Source organism: Pteronotus mesoamericanus, unplaced genomic scaffold (assembly GCF_021234165.1).
Source record: "Pteronotus mesoamericanus isolate MK-2021 breed Mesoamerican mustached bat unplaced genomic scaffold, CSHL_Meso_final contig_50, whole genome shotgun sequence".
Taxonomy (NCBI): Eukaryota; Metazoa; Chordata; class Mammalia; order Chiroptera; family Mormoopidae; genus Pteronotus; species Pteronotus mesoamericanus.
In genome coordinates this window covers 44,557,875-44,583,404 of record NW_026555186.1, presented here as the reverse complement: position 1 = coordinate 44,583,404, position 25,530 = coordinate 44,557,875, and the positions used below count along the sequence as shown (strand labels likewise).

Here is a 25,530-nt window from a genome sequence, read left to right as displayed (position 1 = left end):
CTATTAAATAAAAAATAGAACACAAAATATGCTAATAAATATATTTCCTGTCCCTTTTGTGGTCTTTAAAGGGGGATGGTAAGGAAAGTAATAGGAGGAGAATGGAAGGAGAGGCAACCAGGGATGGAGAAGGGAACGAAAGAAAGAGTAGAGAATGAGAGAGATTGAGAATGGGAGAAAGACATTGATACAGAAGGTAGCAACCAGAGAGCGAAAAGAATGGAAAGAGGCAGGGAGAAAACAAGGGAGTCACATCGCACATGAACAGCAGCAGGGAGATGGGGAGTAGGAACGCAAAGAGAAGAGAAGCAGAAGGAACAGAGAGACCAGGAGGAGGAGCAGAGAAAGGGGGTCAGTAAGTTTGAAATACTTCCATCTAGGACAGCTTAACCTCCACACGCAGAATAAAATCCCCTATCATTTGCGACTCTTCAAAATGTTTATTAATCAGGGAATCACTGTTTATTGCTTTAACTGCACTAATATTCAAGCCTTAGAAGCTTTTCTTCAAGTAAGTGGGAGTGAGCCTCTTCTCGGTTGCAAGGACCTGTGAGAGGCTCAGGTTTACTCAGAGGATTAGAATGTACAGAAGGGATATGCAGAAAAAAGGAGGAAAACATATAGTTAGGTCTTTCAGCAAAACAGGAGCTGGCAGATCTTTTAGCTGAGAACACAGTTCTAGCCACCAGGTGTCCTGTCACTACGTTAGCACAAAAAATCTCTTGTTTCCTTGGTTTTTCTCCATTTCTGCCATTTCACTTTCCATCTCTGCTTCTGCTGCTCCTCCCACTATCAATGATTTTCTCTGTCTCTGACGAGATCGGGTGCATTCAGGGTGGTATGGCCATAGATGATTTTCTCTGTCTTTGAATTCACACCTGGTAGGATGGAGAATCCACGACTGGTCAGTCATGATTCATGTAGGACACCCCTACTGGGCAGAGCTTTTGCCTGAGGCCATGTCTGTGATCGGCTGGCCTTGGGTTTGGGGTCCATCTGTGGTTCAAACAAGTCTGATCAGAGTGGAAGGACCATGCAGTTCAATGTATATATGAGAGACTATGTGTATAGCAGGTACCCAGAAAAGGAGGGAATAAAACTGAAAGGTACATACATCGGTTGGTGGGACTAATGGATTCAACCCTTGCTCATCAGGCATATCATCCTTTACTTTTGGGCATATGGCTTCAATTATACCCATCCAAACTGGTTAACTCACTATATGTACACACACCAACCCAAAGTTAATGCTTGTCACTACATCCAGAAGAAATTATATGGAACACTTCAGACTTGCTGTCTAAAGTAAATAACCTTTGAGTTTGTTTTTTTTTAAACCATGCCCAGCCCTGGCTACTGTGGCTCAGTAAATTGAATGCTGGCCTGCAAACTAAAGGGTCAATGGTTCGATTGCCCATCCGGGCACATGGCCGGGTTGCAGGCCAAGTCTCCAGTAGTGGGTGTGTGAGAGGCAAGCACACATTGATGTTTCTTTCCTTCTCTTTCTCCCTCCCACCCTCTCTGTCTAAAAATAAATAAATAAAATCATTTTTTAAACATGTCCAATGAAACAATTATGCAGAATTGTTTTGGGTAGAGGGGAAGGAGAAATGCAGGAATTGAATAAGCTCTTTGAGGGAAAAGAGAGATGCAAAAGGGAAGGCAAAAAGATTTCCCTGTGGTGAGAAAGGGAAAGAAGTTAGTGGGCAGTGGGTGTACCTGCACCCATCTCTGTGCCCTGAGTTGGTGACAATAGATTTGAGGGATGATGAAGGGGCACCTACATAGAGGGCATTTCCAGTCTTTGCAAACATTTCTGTACCTCCTATGTGTCTTGACTTGAAGTTATCAGACTTTGAGGGACCTCTGTGAGCTTAGGCAATGTAGATGTCATTGGTATCCATGATGGATAAAGGAGGAAGACCTCAGGAGGCCAGATGGAAGACAGAGGAATTCTGGATACCCTGTGAGACTCAGGTTCTTGTCAGACGTGAATAGGCAGCCAGTCTCAAGACTACCTCAGGTGAATTTCCTTATAGCTGGTGAGATGGATACTTGAGCTCATATCTCACCTGATTTATAGAAATAGATATTTTTTTAATCCCCTAAATAATTAGAGCCTGGAAATCATACTACCTGCACTGATTTGAGCACTGAGGACCACAGTGAGTTCAACGGCCTGAGGGGAAATGGGAACACTAACTGCCAGATCCTCCTTCTCTTCAACTCCCTAAATTAAGATAAATCTTGATTTAACAATGGTTTTACATTGTGCACTTGTGTAATAACTCATGTTAAAATTCTCATAAAGTCGTGGCTCAGTGATTGTTTGAATCATCTCAGTCTCAGGCTGCTGTAATGAAAATGTCACAGACTGGGTAGGTAATAAACATTAGAAATTTATTTTCCCACAGTCCTAGAAGCTAGGAGTTCAGGTGCCAGCATGGCTAGGCTCTGGCGATGGCCCTCTCCTGGGTTGCTGCAGTTGACTCCTTGTGTCCTCCCTCGGCAGACAGCAGAGAGGGGAAGCAAGCTCCCTCAGGATGCTGATAAAGGGCACTAATCCCATAATGGGGGCTCCACCCTCATAACTCCACCTAATTCTAGTTACCTCTCAAAAGCCCCACCTCCTAATGCCATTACCTCCTAATACCATCACAGGGTAGGGTTTCAACCCCTGAGTTTTGGGAGGACACAAACCTTCAGTCCATAACAGTGATCATCACTTTTTTTTCCCATAGAAAAAAAGAAGCAGGCCAGTGTTCATGGGTTTGTTCTGTGGCAGCCAGGCCCTGTGGCCCAGCTTAGAGGCTGCTGAGAACAAGAAAGAAACTAGAGTTAGGCCACTGCTTATTTTCCTGAAGAAATTAGGGCTGTAGCCCTAGAGTAAGGTCAGCTGGGGGATAAGTTTGTGTCATCCAGTGCCTGGGTAGGTGGGACATGATAGTCCTTCTTGGTCCTGGCCATGGCAGAGGCTGGGAACAGGGAGCTGGCTGGCCTGTGGGCGGACTTGGGGCCCTATCCCAACTTGAATAGAGAGAAGTATATGGGAGAAAGGCACCAAAAAAAGAAAGAAAGAAAGAAAAAGAAAGAAAGAAAGAAAGGAAGGAAGGAAGGAAGGAAGGAAGGAAGGAAGGAAGGAAGGAAAGAAAGAAAGAAAGAAAGAAAGAAAGAAAGAAAGAAAGAAAGAAAGAAAGAATGAAAGAAAGAGAGAAAGAGGAAAAAAAGTCACTTCTTTTGCATTTCCATTTGGGACAAAAAGAAATTGACAGCAGCAACAGAATATATTTTCCTTCAGGCTGACTATATGCTCTCATTAGGCATAGAAGCCAGAGCTTATTTATAGAATTGCACTGTAGCCTTGCTGTGTCTGGACAGCAAGTCCAACCAATTCTCATCAAGCAGGTTGTTCAAGCTCCTATTACAATGAATTCTCATAAAATTAGTCTCTGAGCATAGAACTCTGGGAATGTGAAGAGCCGTATTGATCCAGAGGGATGGCAGAGACGGGGCTCAGCTGACTTTGCTGCAGATTCCTTGCCCCGTCCTCCTTCCTCCACCTGTCTCTCCCTCTTCCCTTCTTCCTCCATCCCTTCGGATGCCCACTGGGATGACTTGGTACTATTGCCTAACCACATAATTGCTTTGGTCCTCATTTTTCCCATTTACAGTAGGGCAATGTCTACTTAGCAGTTACAATGAGGCCTATATGAAAGAGCATATATGAATGTTCTTGCACAGAAGAAACACTTGATAATTACTTGGTAGAAATATAAAGGAGGAAGAAAGAAGGTGGTGGCTTAAATGCTACCAGGTACCTGGAAAGATAAATCACTCACTGAAAGGTTTATTGGGTAGCATATGAGGAGCGTGAGTCAGAGCAAACTAATGAAGGAGTGTGATGTTGGAAGGGCAGTCTGTCACTGCTGCTGCTGCTGACGTTATTTGAAAGAGATATAAGACTAAATCTCTAGTCTGTGGTAATTAGTGGAGCTCCCTAGGCACTTTATGAAGCTGGGATAGTAACCTACATGTCCCGCTGGAGACGGATTTCAGTTTGTATAATTACATCCTGATAGCAGGCCCCGGCTGCTTGGTTTTTACAGAAAGATAATATTTTCTCTATTGTACTTTCTGTAATTAGCATTTCACATAGGTGAGTGAGGCAATGGTGACAATATCCATCCTGATCTTATTCTCTTTGTTAGGGCAGATTGGCAAATTCCTGGGCAGGCTGTAACATTAAGAAAGTCTTGAGGATTAAAATTAAGCCTGAAAATTAAAAGGCGTCCTGGAAGTATTTTTTATAATGCTTCCTGACATGGTCTTCATAGCAATGAGAAATATGAGGCCATGGGTCCTAAAAGTAAAAGATGGTGCCATTCTGATTGTCACCATCTGGTACAGCCTGACCTGCATCCTCTTCTCATTCATGTTGAAGCCCTGACCCCTAATGAGACTGTCGTGGAGACAGGATTTTTAAAGAGGTAATTAAAGTTCAATGAGATCATGAGGGTGGGGAACTGATAGGACTTCGCCAGAGAAGATGAGGTACAGGCAGCAGAGATCTCTCTTTCCATGTGCATGTACAGAGCAAAGGCCATGTGAGGGCTCAGTGACGAGGAGGCTGTCTCCAAGCCAGGAGGAGGGGCCTGACCCCAGCCAACCTGCCGGCACCTCGGTCTGCCTAAAACCAGTTGGCACCCAAGTGCTCTGGACATGGTGCAGTGGGCTGATTGGTTTGAGCCTCCACTCTCCAGGGCTCATCTTGAAGCTCCCGGCTGAGATTCCCCCATGGAACACGAAAGAAGAAGGCATCTCTCAGCGAGTTCTGTCATGTGTGTGTGTCTACATTTGGTTTTCATTAGTCACAGTGATCATGAAGGGCCCTGCAGCTTAGTCCATGTGTCTTAGTGGCGCTATTAGTTTCCCAGTGCTGCTGTCACAAATCACCACATCCCCAGTGGCTTAAAACAATGCAGATTTATTCTCTATAACTCTGGAGGTCAGGAGTCCAAAATCAGCCCGACTGGGCTAAAGTCAAGATGTTGGCAGGGTGGTTTGTTCTGGAAGCTCCTAGGGGGAGAGTCTGTTTCCTTGCCTTTTTCAGCTCAGCAGCTGCCTATATTCATCGGTTTGCGGTTGCTTCCTCCAGCGTCGAAGCACATCACTCCAGTCTCTGCTTCCATCACCATGTCTCCTCCTCTGACTCTGACCCCTCTCGTGTCCCTCTTATAATGCTCACCACGATGACACTGGGCCCACCTGGATAATCCAGGATACTCTGCCCACCTCAATAATTGGATCGTATCTGCAGTTCCTTTTGCCACATAAAGTACTATTCACCAGTCATGGGGATTAGGACATGGACATGTGGCATTGTTCAGCCTATCTCACGGCTCGTCCCTACCTCCCACACTCCCAGGCACAGACTGTTTATGGAGACCATCCCCATTTGCAGCTTCCAGTGGGCTCATTGTTATTGGACCGAGGCTTTTTTGAACAACCAGGTCTCACACTACCTCCTCCAGGAAAACTTTCCTCATTTCTCCAACCCACTCTGACTTTTCATATTACTTAAAATATAAAATCCATTATTTGGCCCTTATATGTTACACAGAAGTCAATTCTACTTTGCTCACATGTATTTGTCTTGTTTCTCAAACTAAAGTATAAGTTTCCGATATAAATTTTGTGTATTTTCCTCTCCATTCCCCTGAAATAATTTATTTGGCTTCCAGGTCAGCTTCTCCTTAGCTGGACTCACAGATGCCCACAGGTTGTATGTCATTCCCCAATTAAATGTCCAAGCCCATCAGCGTCCTTGCCTGCTTGTTCCCCAATTCCACTCTTGATCTTGGTTTGGGTCAGGCTCCTGCTCTGGGAACTTTCCTTTACTCCGCTGTCCTCCAGGACTGAGGTCCTGCCATCCTTTGGAGTTCTGCTAATTCCCAGCTTTCCTGGTGGCCAGGGCTCAGTTCCATGCACACAAACTCTCTAGACTTATTTGATAGGAATCTGGAGACCCAGGTGTTGGGAAATGCCCTGCCTGGTTTCAGGAACTGTAGCCCTGCCGACAGGCAAGAGGGCCCCAAGGCTGGAACTAATCAAGGAGGCCTTGGGGAAAACAGGCCACTGAGGAGACAAAATCTGTCCTCCTGGCAGGGGCGCAGCCCCTGCCTCCCTCACATCACCCTGCTTGGCCCTGGGATGGCCGGTAGTTAATGATGGGTAAGATCCCTTGATAGAAAGAACAACCCAAGCCAGATACAGCCGAAATGGGCATCAGGACAAAAACTTGGGACAAGGAGGACAAGGAAAAATGGCAAAAAGACTCGCATCCCTTGGCTCGGTTTTGACATGGCAGGAGTCCTCATTCTATCTGAAAGAAGTCTCCTTGTCTCTTGGCAGCTCCCTCCCCCAGCCTGGCTCAGGCTCGAAAAAATACTAGAGACAGTCCTAAACCAGATCTGGGAGTTCCCAGGGGAAATCAGGCCTGAAAGTAAATTCTTTAAAGCATGCTTTGTTTCTCCCTCAAAAGCTATGATAGCCAGCTCATGCTGGGAAAGAAATTTACATTATTCACACACCCTAACCCTAAACCCTTTGGAGTGTTCATGTTTGCTGCTCTCAGGTTTATTAGCCTCCTCTCAGACCCATGTAAATTGATGTGTTCCTGCCATTTGTTTTCTTCAAAACATCATCTATTTTCTGTAAACATTAACATACTGATGTAATGAGATCACCTGTACATTCCTATCACCTAGCCTCACTGATAACCCTTTCAATAAAAGCCTTTGGACAAAGGGGCTCAGGCCCTTCTCCACTAGCGGGAAGAGCCATGCCCCCTCTCCTGGCAGACAGAGAAGTGTTTGCGATGACTTGCGTTTATTCCCCCTCATCCGTGACAACTCCGGAACAAGCTCTGTGGGAATCAGAGTCCATGCATCCCACCTCAGCTGGCCCTGGACAGTGACCTTGAGATCCAGGAGCCCGATGCTCCCTGCGACACCCAGGGACTGCCTGGCCTTCTGGCTAAGCCCAGCCTATGTGTTAGGACCATCATACCTCACTTTAAACCACTGGAGTTCCCCATATGTTAATCATGCTTTTATATACCAGAGAAACATCCACTTTGGTATCTGAGGCAAATCTCCCAGCCTGTGTTATGCCTCAGCGTGTATGTCTCCTGTGAGCACTAAGCATCTGTGCCTTTTACCCTGTGTTTCCGTAAGTAGCCATACATCATGAATGATTCCAGGAAACAATGTGAATCTCCCACAAAGCCTCAAACAGACTTACTGGGTGTTCAAAACCAGCACCAATTTATTGGAGGACTGATTTTGTTCTCCTCATTCCATTTTGGCACATTCAAGACAAAATGTACTTTGTTAGGGATACATTATGGAGAGAGAGCTGTGTCTTTTGTCTCTCCTTTCTGAAAACATTCTAATTAGCTGTAACTGCCATTTGAAACTCATCTTTTGAAAGCCTGCTGTATGTAAGAAGCAGGAGGAATACCAAGAAGGAAAACACAGTCCCTGCCTTCAAAAAACTCCTAACCTAATATACCACACAGACAAGTAAAACAGAGCTTATATTCAGGGTCAGCTAAAGAAACTACAGGGTCTGTTGCAAAATGAAAATCTGGAGCCTTTAAAGGTTCAAGAAGTGGGATGAAATTGTCATTGGTGGTATAAAATTTTTACACTTTTTCCTTTCTTCTCTTGATTTGGCATACTATAGTATTTTTTATGTTGTTTAATATCATCCTAAGCAAAGAAAAAAATTAAGTTCTAATTATTAGCATGGATTTTGTCATCCATCTTTATTTTGTGAGATACCAGTTTAAAGTTCAAAGACGAAAGCATTTAACTCATATTCAGAGTCACTGAAATTATGTAATTGCAGTGTTTGGTTTTTACCAGGAAAGTGGAAATGCTGCACAAAATGAACTCAGTTGTTTTTATTTTACTTCTTGATGTGCCTTCATTCTTTCAATACTCTCTACCTGTAGCTTACTGGTGAATAAGGAAGGACTGACCTATCTTTCCCTTTCTCCTATGTTATCATTTTCAGTGTAAGTGGCTGGCTAATACAGGGAAGTAGTCAGAGTAAGAAAACATGGTAGTGCTTCGTGCTCATTTTGTTTCTTAGAACACCACTGCTTTGTTTCTGCATTCAGAACAAGTTGTAGTTGAAATAGAAAGCATATCCCCTTGGGGAAGGTGTAACACGTTTGTCTTGTACTTGTTTTGGTCTTGCTGAAGTCTCATGCATTGTAGGTCCACTGGAATTCTGTGCTCTCAGGGCATTGTGAATATTGTATATGAATGAAGCAGCAAGAAATGGCAGGCAGGCAGGCATTGCACGTATCTCCTCCGTTCAGGTGCGTGCTGCATTGTCCCATTGGACTTAACTTACAAAACACAAGTTCAAAGATAAAATTCAGAATTTCAAGATGGTGAGAGCAGAATATTGAGCAAAGTGAGGGGCCCTTCAGTGTAAAGGTCTCTCTTCCACTGTATGGGTGGCATACCCATGAAGCCAGTGACAATATCCTGTGAGAAATTCCATGATAAAGACATACACAGGGTTCCATGGGAACACCTCCCTAGAAAGGAAGAAGAAAGGGGGAAGGGGCCTCTCTATGGGAGGTAACACTGGAGCTGAAGCTGCAAGGATGAGAAAGGTTTAGCCAAATGAATGAAAGAGAAGAGCATTACAGTAGGAGAAACAGCAGGTGCAAAATCACAGAGGCATTACAAAGCATTGCAAATTTGGGGAACTATAGGTCTTAGGTATGGCTGTATTGCAGGTGGGTGTTGGATAGCAAAGAAAGTTGAGACTTAAGGAGCCTTAAAAGCATGTGAGTACCAAATGAAGGAATTTAAATGACCCAGAAAGCTCTGCAATGCCATTGGAAAAGTATAAGCAGAAAAGTGACATAAAAGAATTTGTATTTTCAAAAGGCCTTTTTTATGTGGATGATAGGCTTGAAGGAGGGAAACTATAACAGGAGAAACCAATTTGAAGCCATTGTTGCTGTTCTACAACAGAGAAGCTCAGACTGTGGGATTATTTAATTTGTCTCTTTGAAAATTTATTGGGAAAGGCAGACTCATATTAAGGAATGAGAATTAAAATATTAACTAAAGCACAACATTGTTTACAGCAATAACAATTGCTATAGAATTAGGTTCTTACGTCAACTTTTAAGCCACTCTCTTCAAAGCACTGGAAAAACGCTTTGACAAATACGTTGACAATTTGTTTTTGAAATTTGGTCTATATCCTATTATTATTCAGTGGTCATTCTGTTGCCATTGCCAAGGGTTTACTGCTGAACAATTCTAAGCATGCTTTTGGCTATGCTGGTTTATCTTAAATCAAGAGGTATGAAAAAATATCTGTGAGCCAGGAATTATTCTTCCAACATCATTTGGCTGTTGTTTAAACTCTACTTACTATGCAAGGAGTCAGAGGATTGAAGCAAATTTCCAATTTTATCCTGACTTCCTCACTTTAGATCTGTCTGTGCTCAAGACATGAAAACATTCTCCATCAAAACATTTCCTCGTTAACTCTTAACTCATCAGGGCAGCGCTTTGCTACCTTTCCCTGCAGCAGCACAAATAGAAATTTTTCCTGTCTGTATGGCACACTGGGGCTAATGGACAAGAATGCTTGTTGGTATCAGCCCCTGCCCATCTGCCCTGCGGGCTGAGGGAGCCCTCGCGAGAGTGCACCTGTCACCCATTTGCAGCACAGCAGCCTGCCTCGGCACAGAAACCGGGAAACTCTGCAATGAAGTCTCGTCCTCCCAAGTATCAGTATTAACTAGTTCAGTGCTTTTCAAACATTAATATGCTTAAGCAATGCATCAGGATCTCATTAAAAATGCATATTATGATTCAGCAGGTCTGAGAGCCTGCATTTATAACAAGCTCCCAGGTGAGGCCAGTGTGGTTCATGGACCATACTTTGTGTAACTGGAAACTGGAACAGTCATTAATATAGCTTGTTCTGGAAAAGTTACATAATTAAAACAAAATAATATAACTCAGAAAAATTGTAAAACTCATAATTTTTAATATTTTTAATATTAGTTACCAGAACACCAGAAACAGTATAAAACAGACTCTTTCGAATTACAGGTAAAGTCCAACATTTGTATTTGACTAAAACTGCCTTGGTTCTGTTTTACACATCCAGTATATTAGAAGCTTCAAGTTTTTGTTCTTGATAACACTCTAAAACCTATTTTACTGTGATTATAGCAAAGTTTTTCTTATAAGGAACACTTGCCTGGAGTGCAGAAAACCACTAAGTTTGGTTTTCTTATAATCAAAGAAAGATCCTTGCAAAGGAGAGGTAAGAGCTGATTATTCATCATCTTTTTTTGCTAGATTGAACAGACTCAAAGAAATGCATAATTATATTAAAAATTATTATATTCTCCTGGTCCTTGATATAGGCAAGCTATTAAAAGAATCAGTTGGCCTTAAACATAACATCCTTTATTCTTCAGATTATAACCACAACTTTTTGCTCTAGAAACTGATATCATTTCTTTGCAACTGTCAATGAATGTGACTCAGAGACCACAGGGGATATGTTTCATTTCCAAATGGAAATAAATTTAGAGGCAATTGCAAAAAGGACTTTCAGATAAAACAGAAAGTTGCACTTAAGATAAGACAGTGGCATTATAATTTCTTTGAAGAGGAAATCAATTTTCAAAATTCAAGCATTTTCAAAATAACAAATCTAAACTCTTTTTATACATACCAGTTTTTTAATAAGAGAAAGCATTGATATCCTATGAAACTGAAAATGAGTTATACTTCTATTCAAATTCAAATTATGAAAAATTTGGAAATTTTTACCAAAACACTTATTTATATAAGATCCAAATACATTTCTTCAACCCCTTTGAAGAGTTTACTAAGTATTTGGTAATTTAGTCTATCAATCCTTATAAGCACAATTTGAGACATTTGAGTGTAAATTTATTATTAGGAAGTCAATTTGACATTATTTAGAAATCTACCATCTTTAAAGTAATGTAAATGAAATCATTGGTTCTTAATGAAAATGTCTTTGGAAGGAAGGATTGTTAAAGCAATAGCTTTAAAATGCTGATAAACAAAAATGTCAGTCTTTGTAACTCAGGGAATAAAAAAGATGATGTGAGAAGACAAATTAATGATTCTGGAGGCCTAAAAAATTCCTAGGCACGTGAATGAAATAAATTATGAAAGTGAACTGCAGGAGCCCATTACCAATTCATGGAGGCCTCCTTTCTATGCACAGGCTAAAAAGGTAGGCAGGGCTTTCTTTATATGAAGGAAAAGAGTTGATCAATCTTACATCAGTTCTTTCTCCATGACTGAGAAATCATGGAACAAAATGCTTTGACTATGGATGAGTAGTTTTATGGTCAATAAATTGTAGTACATGGTGTTTTATGTTAAAGAAAAGGGCAATCAGATTTCATGCTTCACAGTGTAAATTGATTACTGTCTTATGATCTGAACATAAATCATTTTTCAGGGCATCTTATTGTCATTTCAACCAGTTGGTTAAAAGCACATTTTTTTTTTCATATCTGCATTGAAAAGATTAGACTTAGACCATTAGAGGTATCAAATGGCAAAACCTGGTGAACTGATATTTTATTTATATGAAGAAAAATAGGAATTTACCATGGGTTATAACATCTACTTTAAATGTAAAGATTTTGGTTAATGAAAGAAATGGCACTCTAGACTCTCTCGAAGCTATCATTTCCTCCAAAGTGATTACATTCAGGTAATGACACCCAGGCAGTGGCTGGATCTTGAAACGAAAGTGACAGCTCGTTCCATTGATGAAAGAAAGTGGAGCCAAGTGGGGGGGGGGGTAAGCGCAGGGCTGGGCGCTTTGCATATACGCTCTTTTAGGAATGGTAATCTGTAAGGAAAACTACTTTTTACAAGAATGAAAGCTTTTCTGTAACAGCTAAACAGAGCTTCCAGAATATTTCTTATTTAAATACCACGCACCATTAGAACAAAAATAAAAAAACACTCTCACCTTAGTAGTATTGGTACTTTATCTATCTTCAATATTTCCCAGTAAGCAGAGTCCTCTGGACTTGAATACAACTATTTCTTGAAGTTAAAATCTCCTGGGACATCTTCACAGAGCTGAAACTGTCAGTAAATATATTACTTATCATTATTAATTTGTCTAGTATTCTTATTAGTTACCCACTTTCTACTGATCTTTCTGCTTAAGGCACATGCCTTTTACAAATCAAAGAAACTATTGTTTTCCTTTTGTGCCCCAACAATTCTCTTCTCACAAAGATGACACTCAAAATGGTCACCAACTTACATGAGTAGCAACCAATCAAGAAATAATATTTCTCTTTGTTCCTTCCTGTACTTAAAAATATAGCTATCCTTTGGCTAGTCAGGGTGTCTTTCTCTGTTCTCCCCAGTGAACCACTTTCTATCCTAGCTCTTCACCCTTTGAGTGACAAAATGTGTTATTACTTTGTTGTATAGGATTTGTAAACCTTAGGCACCTGCTATGGACCTTCTGCGCTACAAAAGCAACGGCTCCAGCAGCTGTAATAGGTTGCTGTTAAATAGGTCAATTTTGTTTTTCAGAGCCAAGAGCTACTTTACAAACCTTTCTAGCTGAAGTGGTGAATTGAGAATGAGGGTCTTATTTTCTGAAAACAAAACCCTATCGCTTAAATAACCATAGCAATTATGGAAACTCTGTGTTCAGTAATAGCCGAGGCAGTTTGAAGCAATAGAAAGACCATAGGTTTTAAACTTAATAAATGTGAGTTTAAAGGCAGTTGTCCTGCCTTGGTGATCTTGAACATGTTATGCAGTCTAGTTTATCTTCTATTTCCTTATCTGTGATACAGAGATAAAAATATCTCACAGCAATCACTTGGGGCCTTATATGGGATAACTTATAGAGAGGGCTGAACATAGGGCCTGGCTAACGCATAGTAGATGTCTGATGAATAGCAGCTACTACTATTCCTCTTCTCTACCTTTTCTGAATTAATCCCTGATTAACTTGTAGGAGGTACATAATTTATGCTGGATTTACTTACAGGCATACCTCAGAGATATTGCAATTCCAGTTCCGGACCACCATGATAAAGCAAGTGTTGCCATAAAGCGAGTAGTAATCTTTCTGCTGGTGGAGGGTCTTGCCTTCCATTTGTAAAAGAAACACAACACTTGTGAGATGCAATAAAGCTAAGTGTAATAAAACTGTACTGTGTGGATCAGCAGTTTTCATCTCTCACTTGTCCTGAATGCAGGGTCAGAGAGATCATGGATATGGGAGCCTTCATATGAATTGCAGTCTTTTGCCAAGTTGGTTAATAGATTCCTAACTGACACAGGTGTGCTGCCTTCCTCACCACACTTTACTGCAGCAAGAGCTCATCTCTAATTTGCTTTCATACAATACTGAACTTCTAGGCTAGGAGAGGTGGCGTCCTCTTCTACCTGTGTATACATTTTTGTTTAATCAAAGCATATTTTGACTTATTTATATTATAGTATTTTTTGATACTATAATCCTTCTTGATAATTCCAAATCATTAATAAATTTAAATTCTTTTCTGGGACATTAAAAAAATTTAAACAAAAAGAAGTTTAAAATCAGATATAAAAACTTATTTCTAGACACAGGGAAAAACAAAAGGCAATTCTCAGGAAGTTACTGACCTGTCTTCTTACTGGCTCTCAAAGAGCTAGTGGTACCATCACCTGGTATCTTTGTAACTTTGGGCAAGATAATCAATTTTGTAGAGCCTCAATTTCCTCATCTGTAAAATGGGATAATAAAAGTATCTACATTATAGGGAGCTAATGAGAATAAATGAAATACTTTATGTAAAGTGCCTAAAGTAGTACCTGGGACATAGAGTTTTTTGATATGTTAGCTACTTTTTTTTAATTTTTAAAAAGACACTTAATTATTGCTAAAGTATTACAATAATAACCTCTACCCCACCCAAGATAGTTGTTTATTTCACACCAAAGGAAATTACTAGTGATACGGTCCTTGGATGCTAAAGATGAGAAACCCTTCTGTCCTTCATTTTCCTATACTTTTTCAAGAAATAGGGCTTGGCTATTATTTATGACTTTAAAATATTAGAAAACCAAAGGATTTTAAACATGTGTGCAGATTTCTAGGTGGTTTCTAGTCCTTTGGGTAGATTTTTATGAGACACTTAGATGAACAGGCCACTCTCTGAATGTTCTTCTATCTCTTTTTAAAAATTTAATATTTATTCTATTTTTTTACATTACCTTTTAGTCCTCTCATATGCCTTCCCCCAGCAATCACCACACTGTTGTCCATGAGACCTTTTTGCCTTTGTTCAATCACTCCCTCCGCAAACATCCCCCCACCCCCACTAGCTGTCATCTGCTCTCCGTCTATGAGTCTGTTTCCATTTTTCTTGTTAGTTCAGGTTGTTCATTAGCTTCCACATAGGAGTGAAATTATATGGTAATTATTGGCTTTCTCTCACTGGCCTATTTCACTTGGCATAATGTTCTCCAGGTCCATCCATACTGTCACGAAGGGTAAAATTTTCTTCTTTTTTATGGCCTACAAGTATTCCATTGTGTAAATATCCCATAGTTGTTTTATCCCCTTATATATTGATGGGCACTTGGGCTGCTTCCATACCTTGGTAATTGTAAATGATGCTGCAATGAACGTAGGGGTGCTTATGTTCTTTCAAATTAGTGTTTTGGGTTCCTTTGGATATATTTCCAAGAGTAGGACTGCTGGGTCAAAAAGCAGATACATTTTTAATTTTTTGAGGTATCTCCATACTGTTTTCCACAGTGGCTGCACCAATCTGCATCCCCACCAACAGTATAAAAGGGTTTCCCTTTCTCCACATCCTTGCCAGCTCTTGCTGTTTGTTGATTTATTGATGGTAGCCATTCTGACAGGTGTGAGGTGATATCTCATTGTGGTTTTAGTTTTCATTATTCTGATGATTAGTGATGTTGAGCATCTTTTCATATGTCCATTGGCCATTTGTATGTCCTCTTTGGAGAAGTGTCTATTCAGGTCCTTTGCCTGTTTTTTAATTGGGTTTTTTTTTTTGTTGGAGTTTTGTAAATACTTTATAAATTTTGGATATTAACCCCTTATCAGATGGATTGGCTAATATGTTCTGTCATTTTGTGGACTGTCTTCTTATTTTGTTGATGATTTCCCTTGCTGTGCTAACTCTTTTTAGTTTGATGTAGTCCCATTTGTTTATTTTTCTTTTGTTTCCCTTGTTGGGGAGATACATCTGATAAAAAATTGCTATGAGCAATGTCTGAGATTTTGCTACCTATGTTTTCTTCTAGGATTTTTATGGTTTTGGGTCTAACATTTAAGTCTTTGACTCATTTTGAATTTGTTCTTGTGTGTGGTATAAGAAGGTGGTCTATTTTTCTGCACATATCTGTTCTATTTTTCCAACACCATTTATTAAATAAACTATCTTTAGCTCATTGTATGTGCTTGCTTCTTCTGTCAAATATTAATTGACTACAAAACTCACACCTCCTACATCTTAACCCCTTGTTCCTCTACCAGAAAGAGAATGCTGGGTAGAGTTCATCACAGACCTGATTGATTGTGGTAATTCTTTCATTTTATATACATTTTGCATTTCTATAATTCCAACCTCCAAGCCACCCCATCACAACATTGCTTTCTATGATATTAAAACAAGGGCTCTGAGTATTTTTAGTAGATGAGATCTGAGGTAGGAAGTGGGCAGGTTGGAAGGAGGAGAGGCAACTTGTAGTTCACACACTGGAATTTGGACATTATTCTAGGTTATAGGAAGTTAATTAGAGTCTTAAGCAGTGGAGTCATAGGGATTATTCTGTGTTGGTGGAGAGGATAAACTGGAAGTAGAGAAACTGAAGGTAAGGAAATCAATTGGGACCATTACAAATGAGGCATGATAAGCTCTGGCTGGTGTGGTTCAGTGGATTGAGTGCAGGGCTGCTAACTGAAAGGTCACCGATTCTCCTATGCCTGGATGGGGGCGTGGGAGACACAACTGATTGATGTGCCTCTGACGTATGGATGTTTCACCTCTCTCTTTCTCCCTCCCTCCCCCTCTCTTTAAAAATAAACAAATAAAATCTTTTTTAAAAAGACATGATAAAGATCTAATCTGGGACAGTGAGAATGGGGACAGATTAGGGTTTGAGGGTTGAGATAATATATAAGATAAATAGTAAATCAGGACATGAGGTTCAGTTGGATAGAATGGAGTATAATGGACACTGGAATATAATCCAGTATAAAATAATTGCTGCTTCTGCAGCACATAGCATTAGTGTGTTAGGACTACTGTAATAAAATACTTCGCACTGGCTAGCCTGAACAACAGAAATTAATTTTCTCACACAGTTCTTGAGGCTAGATATCCAAGATCAAGGTCAGTAGGATTGATTTCATTCTGGGCTTCTCTCCTTGGCTTGCAGATGGCCACCTTCTTGCTGTGTCTTTCTGTGGTTGACCGTTGGTCCTGTGCACTGACCTCTTCTCATATTGGATTAGGGCCAACCCTACAGCCCCCTTTAAATGTAAGTAGCTCTTTAGAGATGGTATTTCCAAATACAGTTACCTTCTAAAGGACTTAGTCTTCCTCTTTATTTTTCTGTTTGGTTCCCATAGCTTTCATAGTAAATTTGGGCAAAAATTGTGTGCAAATAAAAACAATAACATTAACATTTGTGAAATGCTTATCATGTGCTAGAAACTGTGCTAAGCACTTTATATATATGGTCTCCTTCAGTCTTTATGAGAACCCTACTGTGTCAATGCTATTACTAACCCCATCTACCAGGAAGGGAAACTGAGACAGCAATTACAAAATGTGCCTATGCTAAGGCTTCACCTTAAAGGTGGTGAACCTAGAATTTGAATCTAGGTGCTCAAATGCCAGATCCTGTACTGGAAAGATTCCTAGTTCATTTTACTTCTCAAAATGATTGCAATAGGAAAAGAACTGAGTATTTTGGGAAACCCCACCCTTTGAACAAAAACTGTCCTGCAAGTCTTCACATTAACCCTTCCCATCAACATTCACCTCAACTAGAACCAACTCCTTGTAGCAACTCCCTCTCCCCCAAAATGACAGTAAAAACATAAGAATGAGGGAAGGACATTATCACAGATGGTGGAAAGAAACAAAATAAGTTTAAATGTCCTCAAGTGGAATAAATAGCCTTTTTTGTTAAGGTGGGATATTCTGAAGGAGGTAAGAACCATTTAGATATTTGAGATATATATGAATTAATAATTCCAATAGAAATTTCTCAGGCTATACTCATTTTACCTTTACTTTTTTGTCATCCCTAACTTGTGATTTGGGGCAGTGGTTATCAAAAATTTTAGCCATATAATTTTCTGTTTTACAAAGAAAATATTACATTGAGTCATAAAGCAAGCAAAACAGTACTTTTTAAAATTATAATTATTTTATTGTATTTATTTTTTAAAATATTTTATTTATTTATTTTTAGAGAGAGGGGAAGGGAGGGAGAGAGGGAGAGAAACAGCAATGTACAAGAGAAACATCATTTGGTTGCCTCTTGCAGGCCCACAACCAGGGACCTGGCCCTCAACCCAGGCATGTGCCCTGACTGGGAATCCAATGGGCAAACTTTTCGGTTCGCAGGCTGGCACTCGATCCACTGAGCCACACCAACAAGGGCCAAAACAGTACTTTTTATACAAATTTAATTTAAGCACTGACATTCATATTTACTTACTAAACAGACAATCAATCAGAAGGTGCATTAATATTTTGGTGTTTTCCAGTGTGTTAAAATTTGGCATATATCACATATGAATGTGTTTTCTGATGAGTTTTTAATTAGTTTTCAAAATAACTATTTTAAAATAACTAAATTGTTTAAAAATAATTATTAAAACACATTGTAAACACTGTAACAAATGCTTGCTGGGCCCCAGAAACACCTCTGAGGAAGTTCACAATTTGCAAACCAGGAAGGAGGGAAGTGAAGCCCTCACTCCCACCCCAGTGCATAATGAGACGCGGCCCCCCTCCCGGAGGGAGTGCATTTATGCTGGCCCATGCTCCGGGCGAAGCAGCAGGCGTCAGGCTCCGCTGGTCTTAGACACACGGGGAGTCACTTATCCATATGCTCAGATGTCTGACTCTGTGTCCCTGCCCAGTCACAAATTAGTCACTTTCCGTTAGTGACTATGAATATGAAGGAGGCATTCCTGAATACGGATTTCATTTCAACAGTTAGGGAAAGAGAAACCAGTAACCAGTTTTCCTCATTTTTTTAATATCTCTAAATGAAATAGGGTTAGTCTATGGCCTCTATACATGCTAATTAAAATATCCCAGCCCTTAAACCTGGCCCCAAAGTCCCAATTCTAAAATGAGGAAAGCAGCTAAGTATAGGGTAGAAAACTTACCTCTCTTCCTTTTCTTCCTCCCTCCCTCCCTCCCTTCTTTCTTGTCACTATGCCCAGTTTATAGAACTGCAGCATTTTAGAGTCAGAAGGAAACTTGAAAATCATGCAGACTATGTCTTGCATCTAGAAGAATTCTCTAAGCAGTATTTCCGGTGGCCTCTGATCGAACATTCTAGTGCAAGAAGCTTCCTATTTTTATCATTTGACCCTTGGAAGACAAGAATTTATATTATGTTCTCTGTCACATTGCATACAGTACAATTTAGTCCATCACTAGTTGATGAACATCTAGGTCATCTCCAAGAGCTTTTCTCAAAGATGTTGCAATAAACATCTTTATGAGCTAGGTTTATTTAATCAGCAAAGACTTCCTCCATGTGGAATTACTGAGTCAAAGTATATGTGCACGTTTATTTTAATAGCTAATGCTGGATTACTTTGAGAAAAGATTTGCCAATTCACATTTCACCAACAAGTTATGACAATGCCTATTTTCCCATTGGATTTTATCAAGCTTTTAAAATTTTGCCTGTCCATGAGCTGAAAAAAAATTCTCATTTTAATTTCCATGCCATGATCACTGCTAAAGGCAAACACCTGTATAAATGTCAATTGGTTATCTGCATTTGGTCCTGTGTGATTTGTTCTTAAATTGTTTGCTTGTTGTCTTTGGCTGGTTTATATTATCAATTTGAAAGAGTTCTTCATCAATTAAGAGTTAACCTTTCTACTATTACTCATGGAACTAAGTTTTAATTTCTATCCTGCTTTATCTTCTCTGAACAAAATTATCTCAATGATTTTCTTAAGATGTGCTGCTTGCTCCTAAATGAATATCTCATCCTAGAAGAGACCTGTACCATAGGGCTTCACAGTGTGGTCCACTCACCAACCGAACCAGCACCACCTGGGGATTTCTGGGCTACAGACTCCCAAGCCCTACTCCAGGCCTTCTAAATCAGAATCTTCAGTTTGACAAGATACCCAGGTAATCTGCATACATATTAAAATTTGAGAAAGGCTGCAACAGAGCATGCAGGGTCTTTAATTCTTGCCCCTGGCTCTGGTATTTACATTAAAATTATCATAGCTCTTTAGGTCACAGTAACTAAGTTCTTTGTTCTGCTTTCAAATAAACTATTTTTAAACTGTTTCCCATTTATTTATTTATTAATGAACATTTTGTATCTACATAAAAGGTTTTACCCTTTTCCCCAACACATTTCATTGTATTTGTTTCATTATAGTTTTTGAATAGAAATACATCTCCAGGCCCAGACGGTTTAACTGGAGAACACCACCAAACACTTAAAGAAGAATTAACACCAATCTTACACAACAATTTCAGAAAATTTGAAGAAGGAATACTTTTCAACTTATTTTATCTGACCAGTATTACCACGATATGAAAACCAGACAAATACTGAACACAAAAGAAAACTACAGACCGGTATCTCTCATGTCTTTAGATGAGAAAAAATACAGTTCTTAAATCAAAACTAAAAATTATTTAAAAGAATTATACATCATGACCAAGTAGATTTATTCTCAGTATGCAAGAGCTGGTTCATCATTTCAAAATCAATCAAAGTAATCCATCATATCAATAAGGTTGATATAAACCAAGAAAAATTATATGGTTTTTATCAATTGACACAGAAACAGCATTTAACAAAATCTAACATTGATTATAACATCTTTCAGTAAGGTAAGGTACTGCTGCACCTTAGTAAGCAGCATCTATAGAAATCCTACAGCTAACATCATGCTTAATTGTGAAGAACTGAATTATGAAGAACATTTCCCCTGAGGTCAGTACCAAGGTTAGGATGTTCACTCACACCACTCTTATTCAACGTAGTACTAGAATATCTAGCTATGGCAATAAGTTGAAAAAAAGAAATAAAAACATACAAATCGGAAAGGAACATTATAAAACTGTTTCTGCTTGCAGATGACATGATGTCTATCTAAAAAATCCCAAGAAATCCACACACAAAAATATACACACAAACCCTCCTAGAACTAAGTGAGTTCAGCAAGGTTACAGTATACAAGATCAATACACAAGAATGAATCACATATTTATATGCTAACAATAACACATGAAACTTAAATTAAAAACACAGTACCATTATAATTATTCCAAAAAATAAAATGCTTAAGTATACAGTTACCAAAATCAGTACTGGATCTGTACACTAAAAATTACAAAATGTAGATGAAAGAAATCAAAAAAGATCTAAATAAATAGAGAGATTGGAAAGCTCAGTAGACTAAAGATTACAATTCTCCTAAAAGTGATCTCTAGTTTAATGCAATTTCAGCCAAAACCTTAGCAAGATTGGTTATTTATTATGTATTTATATATGCATGTATGTATGCATGTATGCATTTACTTACTTAATAGACAAGCTAATTCAACCATTTATTTGGAAAAGCACAGAGAAAGGGAGGGTATATACATCAATAGAGCATAAGAAAGAACCCAGCAATGGACCCACAGAAATATGCCGACCTAGTTTCTGACAAAGGTGCAAAAATAATTTAATAGATAAATTATAGCCTTTTTCAAAAAAACAATGCTGGAGCCATTGAACATCTATAGGCAAAAAAGATAAATCTTGACTTAAAGTTTATATCTCATACAAAAATTAACCAAAAATGGATCATGGACATACATGTAAAATTACAAACCTTTTAGGAAAAAAAGACAGGAGAAAATTTTAGGAATTTTGGGGTAGGCAAAGATTTTTAGACATGACACAAAATACACAATCCATAGCAGGAAATAGTGATACATTGGACCTCATCAAAATAAAAACTATTGCTATATGATAGCCCTTGTTAAAAAGATGCAAAGATAAGCTATGTAATGGGAGAAAAATATTTTCAGACCACATAGTCAATATAGGACTAGTCTCCTGAATATATGAAGAACTAACAAAATCCAGTGGGACAAAACCAGTTAATACAATTAGAAAATGAGCAAATACATGAGGGTTTGGATAACAAATTTTGTATATTTGCAATAAAATGCTATTCAACAATAAAACATAATGTATTAGTATTTCAGGAAATACTAATGCATATATTATGAAAAAATCTAAAAGCATCATGCTGAACAAAAGAGGCCAGAAACAAAGAATATATGCTATATGATTCCATTTATATGACACACTGGAACAGGCTAAAGTAATCTCTCATGATGAAAATATAAAAGTGCTTTCTTAAGGGGGGGTGGCTGGGATTGTCTGGGGCACAAGGGGACTCTCTAAGTTGACGTTAATATTTTCCATCTTGTTTGTAGTGCAGGATACATGGGTATGTGCATTTGTCAACATTCATCAGATGGCACATTTAAATTTATGATCTGTGCTGCCATTTTGTATAAAGCATAAAAAGACAAATCACGAAAATTCAGTTGTAAGGTAACAGAAATTGCCTTACAATTCAAATTTCTGTCCTTGTGGGGCCTCCTGTAGAGATATGGTAGAAAACCATCTGGCCCTTACCTATCTGAGTAATCACACCCAGTGCACAGTTCAAGGGCATAAACCATAAAAAGTAAAAAGAAAAAAAAATCACCTTATGGGGTAGACTCAGCAACCACCGCGGTTACCTCCATCATGTGTTGCTCCTCCTTGTCCTTCAGTATCACAGCTTTTGTCCTTCTCCCCAGTTAGTCATCAGGTAACCTGTTCCTGTCACCACTCAATTTCCTGTCTAGTTTATTTCTATTTTGTTCCGAATACACTTGTTATTCATTTAACCTTTCCTCCTGCTGTCTCACCAACTCCCACCAGGCTCTGCATGGAGCTGTGAGCCATACCCCCCAGGACTGCAGACACTTGATAGACAAATACAGAGCTCCCCTCAGCGCTGACAGGCTCACAGCTGTTCTCCTGGCTCACACATGCTGGAGGAAACAGTAAGCTGGTCCAAAGTGCAGAGATTAGCAGCAAGTAAGCTCTATTTTCAGCCAAGCTACCCATGCAAGCCTTGTTTTGTTGCCCAAGTCATCTATAGTTGGAGGGGGCTGGGGAAGAGAAGACCAGGACATCTGTTCAGCACATGACATTCAGTGGTGAACCAGACACAAGCACTTTTCCAAGGACCTTAAGGATTTCACAGTCTTGTGAGGTAGTCAGACAAATTCATAAACTTGTAGTTCTCGATCACAGTGCTGTTGGAAACGGGGTGATAAGCGCACAGAGAAGTGGCTTACAAGGACAGCAGGATGGGATTGGCCTCTAGGTCTCAGAGGTGTGGTGTTCAGTCGGTTTCCCAGTGGACTTTCCTTTCTTTGCGCAAGTCAGGGAGCAAAATAATTATCCCTATTTTTTGTTCCTTGTCTTCAAGTGGCTGAGCCAGAATTCAAACATAGCACAATTTGACTTTCAGGCATGAAGACTTCCCACTCTGACATGAGACTTCTCCCTGATTGCCACAAATGTGACATTTCTATGGCAGAAGCAGATCTGTGAGTGACAGGTCTCTTGCTGCATCTGTTTCAGGAGCGGCAGTGTTAGGAATGTTTTTTTTTAAATGTCTGTTTCCCTGTGGAGGTGTTCTATAAAATAAAGTTTGTTCCTATTGGTTTGGCACCAGGAAACCCTCAGGAGGTTTCTTCCACTCATTATCTCAAAATGTGTAACGACAACCAAGAGGGTGGCGGCCCTAGGTTTGTGTCTGGAGTGGCAGCTATCCAGAGGAGGCATGGTCTGTACAGAGGGTAGCCGCAGCTTTATACCAGCACAGGCTTCTATTTTTGGCTCTGACATGGAGAAAAGGCCGATTCTGTGCTAAGGTCTCATATATATATTATTCCCTTTCCACACAACTGCCACTGCCCCTTCTGCTTGGCTTTTGTTAATAATATTCTATATAAGTATAGATTTAGTTATTATACATGTTGATAGAGATTCACTTTTAGTTGTCTTTTACCGGTCCTTTACAATACTCCCTTGTGTGATGATCCAAGAAAGATATCCCCCATGAAAACAAAAGAAATATGCACAGAAAGAATAAAGAAGGAAGCACCTTATTGCTTGGCAAATGAAGGCAAAATATAACGCCAAAATACTCCCCAAACCCTCTCAGTATTAAGGGGATAATTCAACCATCTTTACCTTCTGTCTCTTAATAGCAAACAAACAGTGAAAGAACACCTGTCAAAGACGTCTACTGCTGCTGGTGCAAAAGCCTCTGAAGGGCTAAGCAACATGCTGATTTCTGGTGTGGCTTCAGCCTCAACTCAGAGTTTGCACCTGCTTGTCCCTCCCCACTTACAAGCACTAAAGGCTCTCCTATACCCAGAAAACAGGTTTCCAAATGTTCAGTGATAAAGAGCCCTTACTTCAAAAGAAAACTTAGCCCAAAGCCTAAGAAATCTAAATACATAAAATAGAGGTGAGCAAAGCTGCCCTGGTTGTCAGAAAAAAGAATGTCACCTGCCCCGGCCCCATCCCCACTGTCCCCTCTTCTCCACGAGACTCTGGAGCTCTGCCCAAAGCAGGGTTTATTAAATACCAAAATCCTTAGGTGACTCCAAAACATCTACATTGCCTGATTCTAAACCCCTGTGCTAGGATCACCCCTCTCTACACCCCTGACACTGCAAAGTCTAAACATGCTCCGTAACAATGCCCACAGGCCTTTAGTTCTCCCCTGGCCTAATATTCATAGGTGTTTATTGACTGAATGCATTAGGGTGTGACTGACTGTACATCAACTAGGAGACTATGTACGTGAAACGAGAGATACAATGTAGGCCTGCTCTCAAGGGGCAAACAATTTAGTTAATGGAAAAATGAGAACATGTTAGGAAGACGGTGAGTAGTCCAGTGAGTGGGGGCCTCTGTTTACAAAAGCAACAGCCATTCAGAGACCTTTCGGGAGGAAGTGGCCCTTGCTGTTTCTCGAAGGACGAGTGAGGATTGCATAGGTAGAGAAAAAGATTGCATAGGTAGAGATGGAGGTAAGAATTAGCAATGCCATTTCGGGGTCAGGTAGGAGCCAGCAGGGCAGGAAGGAAGGGATGGCGCTGGGAAGAATACATATGTGTGTGGATAGATGTGTTGGGGCTGAACTATGGAGGGCATTTCAAATCAGGGAGCAGAACTGGGTGTAGTTTGTTTTGCAGGGAAACCATTATCTATTCTTAACTAGGAGAGTGACATGGTGAAAGTGGTATATTAAAATCTCGAAGAGGAAAATAACATGATTCAAGTCATAGACTGAGAAAATTAGTCTAGCAGTATTATACTGACGAAGGAGGATAGCTAGAAGGCTGCTTTAATAATGAATGAGCTCTCTCCTGCTGGTAAAGAGATGTAGATGCCTACACTCAAATTCAGAAACTCCCACATCATTTGCAGCAAATGCTGACACCAGCTCTTGTGGCCCTTCTTGTGCAGATGAAAACAACCCAATGTTGGGCTTAAAACAAGTTCGTATGTTTGCAAACAAATACATTTGGGAAAATAAAAAAAAATGATAAAGCATTTGCACTGTTTTACAAACTCAGTAACAGTGTCTTGATCAGTTTTATTTTTAAACTCCATTTGTATGCTCAAAGTTGTGGCAATCTTTTATTTTATCAACTTCAATTTTTTAAACTTACAATTATAAATGTGCCAGTTTCTGCACATGTTTCCTGGCAGTGGTAGGCGCCACGTGTGGTCTACATTTTAAGTTACTAATCCTTTTCACCCCTCCTTCAGCTTTAGACTTGAAATGACTGGAGGATCTACCTTCTTTGCTGACAACCGCAGTGCTGAGCTCAGTGCTCTGACTGCGGTGACCGGTGAGTACATGGATCATGAAGCTCTCAGATCATACCCAGCAGATCCCCTCTGCGTTTGCAGAGGTTCCTAGATTTCTTGCTCAGTTGCCTATGGACCATCCTGTTTGGAGAAGGGGCAGAAACTGCTTTTGGTGGTTTTCTTCGGTTTCATGTCAGTGATGGATTACCATCCCCCATCACATCTTTTCACTATTTGTTTCCTTTCCTGT

The 25,530-nt window shown here is 39.8% G+C and overlaps 1 long non-coding RNA gene across 2 annotated transcripts; it reads right to left on the bottom strand.

Moving 5' to 3' along the window:
• Positions 1 to 753: 753 nt before the first annotated feature.
• On the bottom strand, positions 754 to 22,422 carry LOC129074694 (uncharacterized). Of its 2 annotated transcripts, none has more exons than XR_008529557.1 (3): positions 22,102 to 22,422; positions 12,079 to 12,197; positions 754 to 878 (listed from the first exon to the last, which is right to left on the bottom strand). It is a non-coding gene; the product is annotated as an uncharacterized LOC129074694 (long non-coding RNA). The 2 variants fall into 2 exon arrangements; XR_008529556.1 differs by lacking the exon at positions 22,102 to 22,422 and adding an exon at positions 13,124 to 13,335.
• Between the last annotated feature and the right edge of the window lie 3,108 nt (positions 22,423 to 25,530).